Source organism: Sebastes fasciatus, chromosome 18 (assembly GCF_043250625.1).
Source record: "Sebastes fasciatus isolate fSebFas1 chromosome 18, fSebFas1.pri, whole genome shotgun sequence".
In the NCBI taxonomy this organism is placed as follows: Eukaryota; Metazoa; Chordata; class Actinopteri; order Perciformes; family Sebastidae; genus Sebastes; species Sebastes fasciatus.
In genome coordinates, this window is record NC_133812.1 from 12,133,689 (window position 1) to 12,148,006 (window position 14,318).

At 37.8% G+C, this 14,318-nt stretch overlaps 1 long non-coding RNA gene across 3 annotated transcripts in view; it reads right to left on the reverse strand.

The window, feature by feature from the left end:
- LOC141756066 (uncharacterized) overlaps positions 1–14,318 on the reverse strand; it is a 116,832-nt gene that overhangs the window by 12,845 nt on the left and 89,669 nt on the right. The window contains exon 4 of one of the 3 annotated variants that reach the window (XR_012591393.1): positions 9,598–10,499. The exons of the other annotated variants lie outside the window; for them this stretch is intronic. This is a non-coding gene — a long non-coding RNA (uncharacterized LOC141756066). Of the gene's footprint in view, positions 1–9,597; positions 10,500–14,318 lie in introns of those variants that run through there. 3 annotated transcript variants of the gene reach the window in all.

Sequence of the window (14,318 nt, forward strand, 5' to 3'; positions counted from 1 at the left end):
TCTCCACTTCCTCCCAATATACAAAAGTGAAGCCAAAATATCCCGCATATGGTAGCTGCCATCTTGAGATTTTGACGTCATTTGGAGCCAGAGTCTGCGCAGCAGTGATCGGGGGGGCCGCAGTATCGAGGTCCCGCCCAAACACCTGCACGAGCCAATCACGAGCCGTGCACGGCCGCAGCTTGTTAATGGTTAGAGAATCACAGCTGTCAATCATGACATCTCACCCCCTTTTTATAGCATCAAATAACGAATTAAAGCCAAACTTAATAGAAAAATTAACACTTAAGCATACATCAGCATGATAAGAACTATCTAAAATGACAGAAACAATCTTTAGAAACAACTTATTTGAGGTGTACTTTGACCTTTTAGTTTGGCCATTGTCCCCTCTGCTAACACTGAGGGGGCGGGATTTATAACATATACTGCAGCCAGGCACCAGGGGGCAATTGAGATGTTTTGGCTTCACTTTTGGGGAGCTGTCATGTTGTCCATCAATTATATACAGGATATGGTTACTCCGTGTCGTGATTTGAATCACAGGGTAATGAAACACAACACTTAATGTCCAGGAGCTGTCAATGACTCCGCAGGTGTTGAAATAACATTACATGAAACATAACTAGTAGGAATTAGTTCTAACGTTAGCTATCCAGGTTAACAAGCTTCAACTTTCTAAGTGGCAACAGTACCATTAGTTTATATTTACTCATACAAAAAGTGAGGAGAATTCAAAATTTCAGTTCTCACCTTCACCTGCAGATTAAAATCAATAGTCATGAAATCGATGACCTCAGTGACACCTCAGCAGCCATCATGCTAGTGTTCTGTGAGGTTTGAAACGTACAGGGTCAATGAGGGCTTCGGCACGTGAACACATTTAGACCTGTTCCTCCTTTTTTGCCAACCAATGGGAATTCATCAGAATATCTGAGGTACAGGCATTAAATATGCAACTGGAGCTTCCACTTTAAGTCGATATTATAGCCTATGCTTGCTCACTCCGTTCTTCTTCTCTCTCTCCATATCGCATACCAACACATATCGTCGCCTCTAAGTCTCCCCACTCCCTGCTGTTTTCACAGTCTATTCTATCAGCCCCGCCTCTCCTGCAATATCAAAATGGAAATGATGGACAGGCAATCTATATGGAAATGGTATATACAGTAGGTGTACCAGCACTGTTCTCAGGGTACATGGACATCCCTGCTCTTAATCTGTGGTTCCCGTGCACAACAATATATTCTCAATGGAAATGGATGTGCTGTTGTTTGGCTTTGATGCATTCATCAGCTTTAAGGTTTTTTTAGCCTGTCACTAATGGGAAGAGCACAACACAAAACATGGCAATTATTGGTGTTGTGGGTTTGCATTAAACAGCAGGCTTTATGAATAGAATTAACTATTTATTCAACTGTGCTGTTCTAACTATAGTATAGTATTCCCATTCGATTTTTCACTTTTGACTGGCACTGTTTTAATGACGTCATCTTGTTCCGCCCTCTTCCTCTGCAATGTTTTAATGGCACTGGACTGGAGAGTTAATGAGAAATTTTTGCCAATATTCTGGAAATTTTTGATGTTATTTGGATGGAAACTTGGCAAATTAATCTGTGAGGTTTAGACGTAACAAAATGGAAATTATCTACTATTTAATGACAAATTAGATGAAATGAAAATGCCAAAAGTTGAATTATTAAGTGATTTGACAAATCAAAAAATGAGGGGATTAATAGAAGCCATAATACACACAATGTAAAAAACATTTATTCTTACAGTAAAGATACATAGATGTATTTTACCATCACTAAATATCATTATTTCACCCAAAGTATAAATCGTGTATACAGCATACATGGGTAATTTATAATGTTTCATCATTTTAGCACATTATAAGTACTGATGCTGCACCCGATTTGACTGTTATCAGGCCATTAAATAGCCGTTATCAGTCACTATAAGCACCATAGATGTGGGTAAATAGGGGCCAACTACGTTGTAAAAGTGAAGGTGAAACTTAAAAGCAACATGTTCTAACATGTTGTAAAACTGAATGAAACGTTACCTTTTGAACACAAACAAAAGGCTTCACTAGGTTTAGACAACAAAACTACAACTTCTTTAGGTTTAGACAAAAGAAAGACTTTCTTAAGTTTAGGGAAAACATTGTGTTTTGGGTTAAAATACCTACGAACACAAAGTCTCCTGGGTGAAAGCCCTGTGTTTTGTGTCCCGTCCATCGTCCCCGACCTCCAGCCCATATGGAGTTTCACACTGCCTATACTACAGTACCTGACTTCCGCTTCTGCTCCTGTCATAATTACTACTAAGGTCGCTGTCGTGTTCATTTATACCTTCTTTCGGTGATGTACCATGTGAATTTATGATCAAATCTACTAGTGGGTGTAGTAGGCCCCTATTGACCCACATCTATGGGGCTTGTAGCGACTGATAACGCCTGTTAAATAGCCTGACAACAGTCTAATCGGCTGGATAATGCTATGTTGTATTTCTGTATAATAAGACGATGCACTGAAAGATTATTGAAACACACTTTAGGCTTTATCATACAACCTGTGAAATCTTACTAGTCAGGCTTTTACAGTATGTTGCACTGTTTCTACAATTGTGTATAGTAGGCCTAAGTAAGATAGAAGTTGTACCTTCAAATTGCACCTAAGTATGTTATTACACTGACAGATTATGCAGAATTTGTGTACAGTAGTTGCGTGGAAATATGACATAATGTAATTAAGGTGTACAGTATTTTGGCAAGACAAAATAGGCATTTGTTGTCCCAATCAGCAAATTAAACTGCGTATAATTTACCTCTGACTTTGTGTTCCCTTTGTTATGCTCAGCCGTTTCCAGTGCATTTAATAAAGTGGAAAAGACACGGAAATAATGATAATGAAGGATTGTAAAACATTGTCATGCTATTTCTAAGAAAAAAATAAGCCAAGCAGTCAAAACACAAGCTAAATTGAATCCTGGGGGCCCTAAAGCTTTTCTGCAGTGTCACCAGTAAATTAACATGATAGAGAGTTCTTCTTCCTACTTACATAACCCACTTCCCCCCGCTGACTTTGTACACAGAGGACAATATTACATTCACCTCCAAATAAAGCTATGCGATATTGGTTTTGAGAGAAAGGTAGGGAGAAATGTAGGGAGAAATTTGGGGAGACAGAGCGCGAGAAAGAGTCAGAGGATTAGGCAATGAGGTAGGTTGTGGAAAGGAAGGAAAGAGAGACTCAGAGGAGAATGGAGTCGGCTCATTCCTGACACATTCAATATGCTGCTGTGGGAACACACTGTTCCATGCCAAGTTGTTGTTTTCCCCTCTGAGACCCACTGTGCTGCCTTCAACCCGGCCTGCCTCCTTTAACACACTGCTTTAGAAAAGGTCAGAGCGGACTTCCTTCAGCTGGACTGCTGATAAGTATGAAGACATAGCTACAGGTCCCAAGTGAGTTTTTGGCATTATTGAACCGTAAAGCCTGGATGGAGAGCACAGCAAGATCAAACAGAGTGAGTGCGATGAGGGCCAAGCGGTGCCTCAACTTCGGGCTCAGGGCAAAGCTCGTGACCAAAAAGGTGCTGCCTGAAATCCCCAACCAATAAAGAGGGTTGGTTGTTATTGTCACCCCTTCAATTCCTTTGACATTCTCTGAGCGAGGAACTTAATCTTTAACCCTTTAACATTCAGTTTTCCCCTATTTTCTCTGATAAAGGTTGTTAAAATCATCTAATTCCAGTGTGGGCTTGTTCCCAGCCTGGTTCCAGACCTCTAAATCGCTGTCCACATAGTGTTTTCCGTTTTTCAAATGAATCTGGTGCTCATTGTTGTTTCCTCGGTCTTCACCGGTTTAAATCCAGCAAAAGAAAACGCTTCTTGTGTATCATTTTATACACATTTACCCAAACATCTGTCATATTTTGTATCCTTGGAATCCTTTGTATTCCTAATAGAATATTAAATAAAGTTCTGTGGGTTTGGACAATATTTGGCAGCACAGCTTGAGTTTAATGACTGGTCAAGCGGCAGCCGATGCATTAAGGTGTTTAACTCAGCATGTAGAAAGGCAGCCAGAGGAGTGTTGGTGTGTTGAGTGTGTAAAAGAGTGCAGATACTTCATACAAATTTAAAGAAATAAAGAATAAAGATTTGTTGTGTGGTATAGGCTTCAAATATGTTTTCTTCATGAGCTGTAAATGAAGGATGGCAATTTAGTTTTCAACAGTAATCACTAGCTGAAATGTATTTATATTCACACATATGGTCCGTGTTGTTGCCATAGCAACAGGTCATTCTGCCAAAAGAAAGGAGACATAAAAAGTGGTCACATATCTGACAAACTTAATTTCCTCGTATTTCTCTCTTTTTCTCATGTCTTCTCAGTGTCAACAAAACCGTCTTTCTCTTTATTTATTTCATTCTAGCTTTGTCTGCTCTCTCTCTCCCTCTCTCTAGAATAACACACACATCTGTTCTGAGTATCTTCTGCTTGATCCTATCTCAAACAGCTCACCTTGAGCCCCGTTTGCCTTCAGATCAGACTCTGCTGATACTTTGTTCTTTTTGCTTCGCTCTCTTCACCACTGACTGGATAATCAAAAGTCTGCTGGGCTTTCCTAGCTTTTAGGGACAACCATAGAGAGAAAACGTTGCTTTTTAACAACAGAGTCAGTAATGAGGATCTTGTGTTTTGTCTGACTGGCCCCTTTTTTAAAGTAAAGCAGTCAAGGGTCACCTCTTCCGACTATGTCTGTCCTCCTAATGAGGAGAATGGACGCCAGTCTTCCACTGCTGTTTGCTTTCAAATGGTTCAACCAATTATTTATGTTGCTTGAACTTTTGAGGACCATGGCGTTGAGGAATATTTCGTCAAATTGCTCCTTTCTGGGCATCATAGATGTGGTGTTAGAGGTATTGTAGTTTACTGTATCTGTTGTCAGGCTCGAGGAAGAACATTTTTAACTCAAAGCAAATACATTGTAGAGATTAATAAAGAAAGTTTCTGACATCATCTGGTTGTGTCCCACTGGGAGCACCCTGGTGGTTGAGTGTTGAGACACAGAGACAAGAACCTTTGACGCATGTCATCACCCTTTCGCTCCCTTTGTCCTTCTCTATACTGTCGTATTATCCAAAAAGGACTCAAATGCAATACAAAAGACTGTCCCAATGGGAAGCACACCAAAAAAATAGAATCTATATGTCCTAAAAAACAAGTCATAGTATAAAGTTCCATTAACACATTTCTTATGATATAGCATGCCATAAAAATGACAGAAAAGTAATATAAAAATATATAAAAAATAAAAATATATATTTTATGACATTTTTATAGCATATTTTATTATCACTTTTTATGACATTTTTATGGTATACTATATAATTACTTTTTCACGACATGTACAGCATGATTTTTTTTTTATGGCATACTATACTATGACATTTTTAGGGCATACAGCTGTATACTATGACATATTTTACATTTTTAAGGCATACTATGCCAGACTTTTTCATGACATTTTTATGGCATACTATACTATGACATTTTAAAGAAATTTTAATGGCATGCTATACTATGACATTTTTATGACTTTTATGGCATAATATACCATGACATTTTAATGAAATTTTTATGGCATACTATATTATGACATTTTTTATGACTCTGTTATGGCTTGCTATATTGACTTATTTATGACATACTATATTAATGAAAAAATTGGCAAACCATAAGATGAATTTTTATGATTTCGTATATGACATACTTTACTTTGACTTTTTATTACTTTTTTATGGTATAATATAAAAATTTTAATAAAATTTTATGGCATACATTATTTTGATAATTTTAGGAATTTTTTTTGACTTAATGACAGTTTTATGGCATACTATACTATGACATAATTTATTATATTTTTATTGCATACTTTATAATGTCATTTTATATGGCTTTTCTTGACTTGTTTTTAGTTTTTCACGACATTTGTATGGCATATAAATTTTTTTCATGGCATACTCATATGACTTTTTCATGACTTTAAGGACATACTTTATCATGACATTTTTATGGCATACTACACTATGACATTTTTTAATGACATATTTATTACATACTTGATATTTTCATGACTTTTTTATGGCATACTATACTATGACACTTGTTTTTCTGTGCCCCTCAGCTGTGTGGAATGCTTCCCCATATCTTCAACATGAGTCTTTAAAGGGTCCCTGTCTTGTGGAAGACGTCCTTCCTCATTTCTGTGTCCAAGACGCCGTGTCCCAGCTCCAATGTCTACAGACTGGTGCCATTGACCTCCCACATCATGAAGTCCTTGGAGACACTTGACCTGGTGCAGCTCTGGCCCATGGTCACACAACTTTTAGACCCCCTCCAGTTGGCCTACCAGCCCCGTCTGGGAGTTAAGGTTGCAATCATCAACCTGCTAAACCGTGCCTACACCAACCTGGATAAGCAGGTGAGTACTGTGAGGGTCATGTTTTTTTCACCCCCATCCGGACAGCTCTACTGGGTGAAAAGCAGATAGTGATGCAGGTGGATGTCCCCCTCATGTCCTAGATTGTCAAGTACCTGACTAGCAGACCACAATATGTGCATTTGCAACACTGTGTGTCGAACAGGTTTTTTCAACATACTATACTATGACTTTTTTTGACATACAGTACTATGACATTTTTCACTATTTTTGAAATGGTATACCATGACCATGAAAAAAGTCATATTAAAGTATGTCGAAAAAAGTTTTGGTATTATATGTCGAAAAAGTCACATAGTATAGTAGGTTGAAAAAAGTCATAGTATAGTATGCTGGAAAAACATTTAGAAAGTCATCGTATATGTCGAAAAAGTCATAATATTGCATGTCAAAAAAAGTGAAAAAAGACATAGTATAGCATGGTCAAAAAAGTCAGTGTTAATGTAAAAAATAGAGAAACATTGGGTGGATTGAGAGCTCATCAGATTGGAAGAGAGCTCAACGCACTGCTATTGACACAACAGAAGCAAATAAAGAAACATCTTCACCAACTTGACGACATACAAAAACATAAATTTGCCAACACCCGAAAAACATCAACTTCTCAACACACGATAACATCAATTTCATGACACATGCGCAGCATTTAGAATAAGCACTCACAACAGAAACTGTTTGCACAACTTGTTGTTTCCATGGTTTTGTTTTGTATCAGATATATTGCAGATTACAGATCTACTACCTAGCGTTAGCCTGTTGCTTATTATTACCCGAATAATCTGACAAAATTAATTAATTATGAAACAGAATAACGGTATGTTAGGTGGCTGTACTTTCAGAACCTACTTGCGGTGTGTTGAGCTGGGCCACCGTAGAAATAACAAATATCATGTAAACATATAAAGTAAATAATAAAACTAACATGTTGTATTGGTTGCTGTACTGATAATCTACTTTTCTTTTTGTGTTTTTGTTATTGCTGTTAAAAACCTGCAATGGCAAAAAAACTAAATAAATAAACTGTAAACTTTTCTGAAGGTTTTCTATTTTGTGTTCATTGAAATATGAATAGACGTACTGCACTGGAACAATCTTTCACAGAAGCCTGTATGAGAAAATTACAGTTTTTTTCCCGACTGCTTACACACTAAAAGTGAATGCTTGGACAAAAGCATCAAAACCATAACTTTTGTAGCCATGCCTTAAACAAAGGCACCAAAAGTACAAACACATTTTCTGCTTTGTACTTTGTTTGCCCTTCTGCCACACACTTCTTGCAAAACACTACACACTGTTTCTTACATTCGACAAAAACGTTCGAGAATGAAATATGTTGCAATCATTGTGAAAACACTTCTATTCAAAATGCAGAACAAACCAATCAGACTGAGCCTTAGCACTACAAATAGACCTCAGGCAAACTCACCTCTTCTGTAAGAACTTTGCAAACATGGAGGCAGTGAGAGTGAGAGGAAGAAGAGGAAGAGGGAGGAGGAGAACAAAGAAGGGGTCCAGGGTTGACATTGCTTTGTGATGTTTCAGTGAGTTTACAGTAGCATATTGTACTGATTACTGCTGTAATTCTACTTTTCTTTGTTTTTTGTTGTTGTAAAAACCTGCAATGGCAAAAGCTGCGTATATTTTTTTTTCTGAAGCCTTTCTATTTTTATTTTCAGTCAAATGTGAGTGGATGTAAAATCTTTCCCAGAAGGATGTATATGAGATCATTTAAAAAGTATACAACGTACTAAAGACAGTGTTTTATATAAAGTACATCAGTGTGTTGTTTCTGCTCTGAAAGAGTAATTCAAATGGTGCATATGTGTATCATTTTGTTGCGAAACTGTCATTTTGAAAATGGATTGTGATTGCTATGTTGCATTTTGTCAAAGAAGTGAGATGTTTATTTCATGTGTTGTGTCTTATTTGGCTTATATGTAGAGTTTTGACACAATGAGTCGCAACAAGTGCGTAAGCAATCGCAATGGTATAGGTAAACAACAAGTAAGGAAATTTGGTAAGAGGACTTCACAATGTAAAGACATACATTTTGTGGCAGGATGTTACAAGTTAGGTTAGTTTTGAACCAGTATATACCTCACCAAGAAGGATTTAGATTGGTTTCCTGAAGTTAACATAGGCAAGAAAGCTAAAAGAGATTGTGCTATATTTATTTATAATAATTAATGCCACTAATTTCTTTAACGCATTAACCCTACTTGCGTCTTACTAGAATGAAAACAATGGTATCGTGAAAACCTAAAGAATCCATTGGTACCAACCATGTCATACTAGGAGGCTAAATTACGCTCTAAAGTTATGCCAAATTTTGGCGAGGGAAAACTGCCATGGCCATTTTCAAAGGGGTCCCTTGACCTTTAATGGGGGAAAAAAATGGGTTCTATGGATATCCATCAGTCTCCCCTTTACAGACATGCCCACTTTATGATAATCACATGCAGTTTTGGCCAAGTCAAAGGCAAGTCAGCACACTGACACACTGACAGCTGTTGTTGCCTGTTGGGTTTGAGTTATGTTATGATTTGAGCATCATTTTTATGCTAAATGCAGTACCTGTGAGGGTTTCTGGACAATATGTGTCATTGTTTTGTGTTGGTAATTGATTTACAATAATAAATATATACATACATTTGCATAAAGCAAGCATTTATCCCACTCCCATGTTGATAAGTATATTAAATACTTGACAAATCTAACTTTAAGGTACATTTTGAACAGATAAAAAATGTGTGATTAATCGCAATTAACTATATTCAATCATTGATTTGATTAAATATATATATATACATATATATGTATATATATATGTATATATATATGTATATATATACATATATATATGTATATATATACATATATATATATATATGTATATATATACATACATTTGTATGTATACATTTGATAAATGTTTTGTTTTTAATAAATAATGCTAATATTCCCCTGCTTATGGACTTTTGACTGCTTATAATGAGGACAAAATGTATATTCACTCATTGTATACTCATTTAATAAATCAAGGAATTTACAATAAATATAGCCACAGAGCTCTGGATTTTTCTCAGTGGAAAATAAGTGCTTTCACTTTCCCAAACAGAAACTGCAACAAAACACTGCAAAACAAATGGGTATCTGCTGCATGACATGTAGCGCTGCATACTGGCTGTGAATTCTGCACAACACTGTAAATTATATTTACATTGTCGATTTGAATTACTAGTGGGTTGTTTCTGAAAAATGGCCAACACAATATATTTTCTCAGCAGTATGGCGAGGAAGTGCTTGAGCACTTGAAAGGAAAATAGCATTGCGTGAAAAATGGCAGAGGATCATCACAGTAAGTGTGCTTATAGCGTGGCTTTAAATAACATTTACACTGTTTCTCATAGCATAACTTGAGCCAACCAACCAATTGGTTTTGTTTTTTTAAATATACAAACTCACCCATTGGGTGGATCCTAAAAATACTTACATCATAAACCGCCTCATAAATCATCTCAAGTTCAACCAAAAACTTTAAAAACACAATTACTAACTCGCATCAAAGCTGGTGTTCTCTTGATATCCATTGTACTGTTGACTGTCAAAACAGAGAGAGGCTAATGAGGCTGGGGGGAGCATAGTTCACATGGAGATCATCTTTATTGTTTTATATTTTCTAAATGTAACACTGGAATTTGTACTGTGGATTACCCCAGAGATAAACAGTCTAGTGAAATGAAAACTTGAAAAAGCATGCTTTCAATTCGGTGTGTGTTAGAAAAAAGATGGAAATCTGAAAGGTCTGGCTTTAAAAGGGAAATACTGTGGGAAGTTAAGTGGTATGAAAGTGGCAAACGGCTTCGATTCTAACACTGCCCCACTGAAAGAGAAATAATCATTCTAACCATTACAATAAGAGCCTCCATAGAAAGCATGGCGTGCTGAAAAGATGATGCTCTACGGGAGTTTTTGTCTTTTATCTGTTGGAGAAGAAAATATCACAAAGTGGGCTTTAATCTTTAATTGCTAAATTTTTGTCAGAATCAAATCTCTGCTGGCAGAAAAACATATAAACAGAAAACTTTGTTTGACAAAGGCCCTACTGTATCTGGTATAATGAGGTTGCATGAAATCCAGACTCCCACCCCCATTTTCATTTACTTTACACTTGAGGATTCTGAGCTGCTGGTGTAAAGAAAATCCTTTCAGAAAAGGCTTTCAGGTGGAGGTAAAATTACGGTTTATTTTTTCTATATTTAATACAATACATGCAGTAGGTGTATACCAATACTTCTCTCACTCTCGACTACTCAGTCTCTCTTTCTCTCACCTTTCCCCTCCACCTCAGCCAACACCAATTATGGGAATAATAAAGGAGGGCAGAAGAATTGGGGAAACATTTCCAAAATGTTATCAGTTCTGTAATAATACAGTAAGTTCTGCACTGTGTGAGAAAGAGCAGACTCTCAAGTTAACTATACTGAGCAATGTGCCTATGTGCTTGTATAGGTGTGTGTTGCAAACTAATGAGTGCAGATCCAGACAGACAAGCTGCCAGAAGGGTTAAAGAGCACTTTGATTCTCCTTAATCTGTTGTTTCCCTCAGCAGCATGCATGCATAAATTGATTATTAGAAATACTGGAGAAGTGCGGCAGGTATTCTCTGTGTCTCTCAGCATCTCAGTCCTGCTGGGAGCCTCTCTGACACCTGGCTTTTGCTGACAGATTGTGCTGCTCTGAATTCTAATTGTCAGAAAGGAAGAAGTTTGAAATCTATAGACCTCCCACCGACTGTGTCCGTTTACAATTGATGTCACAGTGGAGGTGGGAAGCAGTACTGGGAGAAGCAATCATGCCCCACTGTTGTGTAGCAGGATGCACATCATACAAACATTTATCTTTTTGCAGATGAAAAACACATCAGATCTCCCATCATCATCTCAAGAATCTGTCGGTATAAAGTAATTTTTCCTATTTATTTATTCCAATTTACTAACAACATCAGATACCGTAGCATATTTTGCAACATCTCGATGCATCACGCTGTAGTATTGCATTTTAATGCAACTAGATCATTTGTAACGCTGACATAAAAATCAATGATCATGCTAACAGTGTAATCACGCCTCATGTTATGATATATGATATACATTTCCCAGAAGCTTCACCCTCATACAACCTCTACAACCCTCATTGCTTGTCAGAGGGCTCCACCTGTGCTAATAGAACAAGGGTTATAACACCAGGTCACACCAGTGCGCCTTCTCAACATACCAGTAGGCTATGTGGCTCTAGAAGCGTGGCGACACAGGGATACTCGCAGGGCTAGTTGGTGAACCAATGTAGCTGTCAAACTAACCGCTGACGCGCTAAGAAGCCGGTAATGTGCTACCGCTGGGCATTCACAATAGTGCTCCGAGCTTCTTTCCATTTTCTCTGTACCAGGCTGTTTACTCCCTCCTGACATTTTGTTTTCAGATAGTTTCATTCAATAATTGTATTCAAAAGACATATCAGTACCATCAACCTCTGTCTAACAGCCTGCAAACCATGCCTCTTCTGTGGAGCAGTTTATACTTACTTACTTACTTATGACTGCAATTAATAGCCCAGGCTTTTATTTGCTGCAATCATTGAACTCAACCGGCATATATTTGGGACGGGCGTCTATATGGGACAGGCCTTTAATTCCTTTCGCACAAAACTCATGCTGAGCAAAGATGGGAAATACTATCAAACTGATTATTTAAACCGAATATTACTTGTATAAAAATAACGCTATTGAATAACATATCAATTATGAATCATTAATTTGATCTAGCTCTGAAACAGTTAACGACGCTCGTTTTACTGCACCGACATACTGACATAAAACCTCTCTTTATCCTGTTAAAACCCACCTGCCCGTCAGCGACAAGCTGGCCGACCAAAAAGGAAAAGGAGTGAAAAAGAGAATGGTGGGGACACCTTTATCTTGTAGTGGACTTCACATGACAATATTCATAACTTGATTGAACTTGAATGAAAGAACTATTCTTTTGATTGGTGGACTCAGACAAACAGACAAAGGAATATAATAATCAAGATATATTCAGCCTTTCTGACCGCTTCAAAGGTAAGGAGTCGCCACTTTTTATACGTCTCTCGTTTACCACTGTAACGAATAGTTTGAAGCTAAATAACGTTTTAATTAATATTATGAATAACTTACAGAAACATTGAGTGTCTTTTCTTTCTTTCTATCTCTCTCTCTTTCACATACACGAGTGACGCGGTGTTCAGCATCTCTGACTGTAGTTGTCTCAGTCTTCAGTCCAAAAGTCAACATTTATTGTAAAAGATTCGAAAATTCACAACAGGCCATCCAACAAAACACTCTGCTTCAATCCACATTTGCTGCCATTTATCCTTTCAAAAACAACATTTTCACTGGGAGGCACGCACCTAATAGGGCGGTCTAGCATTAATCAACAGCACCAAAAATCTGAATGAATTATACTTTGGTGCTCATGGTTTTCGTAAAATGTACTGGACGAATCTAACCGATCTAACGATGTGTAATATGTTCATATTGCCGAAAGTTACCTGGCGTTTAATTGAGACCTGCATTTATTTGTCAAAACGTGTAGCCGCACCTGGCGAGTAAAAGGGACTATGCATCTGATTGGGGCTCGGTTTTTAGTTCAACAAAGTTCAACTAAACATTTAGTTCAACAAAGTTGAATATAACACAAAATATCGTGCAAATTTACTTTGCCCTCTGCGGGTGAACCAACAGATCGAGGCAATTCCATTGATATTGATTTCACTGCAAGATTGAAATGCTGGCGTGACTGGGCCATAACCATACCTAAATGTCCTCTTTGATGGAGATATTTTGTTTAATGTTTAGCTCAATATAGCTATCTACTGGGATCTAGCCTAGATATTGGCTGGCTAGTATGCTAGCCTACTGGTTGGCTAACAACTGGCTAACATAGCAGCAAAGTTCAGACAATTGTTGTATGTGGTGTTGTTACTGAAACTTTACATACACATACATACATGTTTAACCCATCCTAAGTATTATGTGGACAGAAGGACAGAAGGAGCCATGGACTGAACCGCCAACCTGTTAATAAAGGACGACCCGCTCTACCCCCTGAGCCACAGCCGCCAAGTTACACAGCATGTCAGTTTATCTGAAGTCAAAATGACCCACAAAGGGCAATTATGAATGTAATATTATTCTGATGTGATTGTATTTATCTCATACTGCTGATCTCACAGGCTCTGTACTACTGGTAGGGTACTATGGTATTTTGAAGAAACAAACAAATCCAATTAGTACTGTATAAAAACAAATTCTGCATCACAATTCTGTAGGCAACGGTGTGGATTAAACAGTATCTGGTGTGGCCATGTATTGAAAGTTTATAAAGTTGTTCTCATATTTAATCCCCTGCTCATTGTTCTGCTTCATTGGTAACCCAGCCTGTGCCTGTTCTCGCCAAATCACAAAAGTTTAGGGAAGGTATCAAATGTCTGTGTGCCCAGCATGGTGCGTCAACTGCCTCTAAATACTCTGCACCACATTCCCCCCCCCAAACAGAAACCCTTTCTCCTCTCTCCTTCTGGCTGGCTGGCTGTGCTGTGGGCTGAATGGCTGATGTATCGGTGTTTCACCTTTCCTGACGGGGAGGCAGCCAAAGCCAGCAAAGCCCTGGGTTAAGACAGGAGTGCTCCCACACAAAGAGTCACTTTCTCAGGGGGGTGCCACAAATGTTTGCCTCACAAATTAAGAATTCATTTAAAAGTGC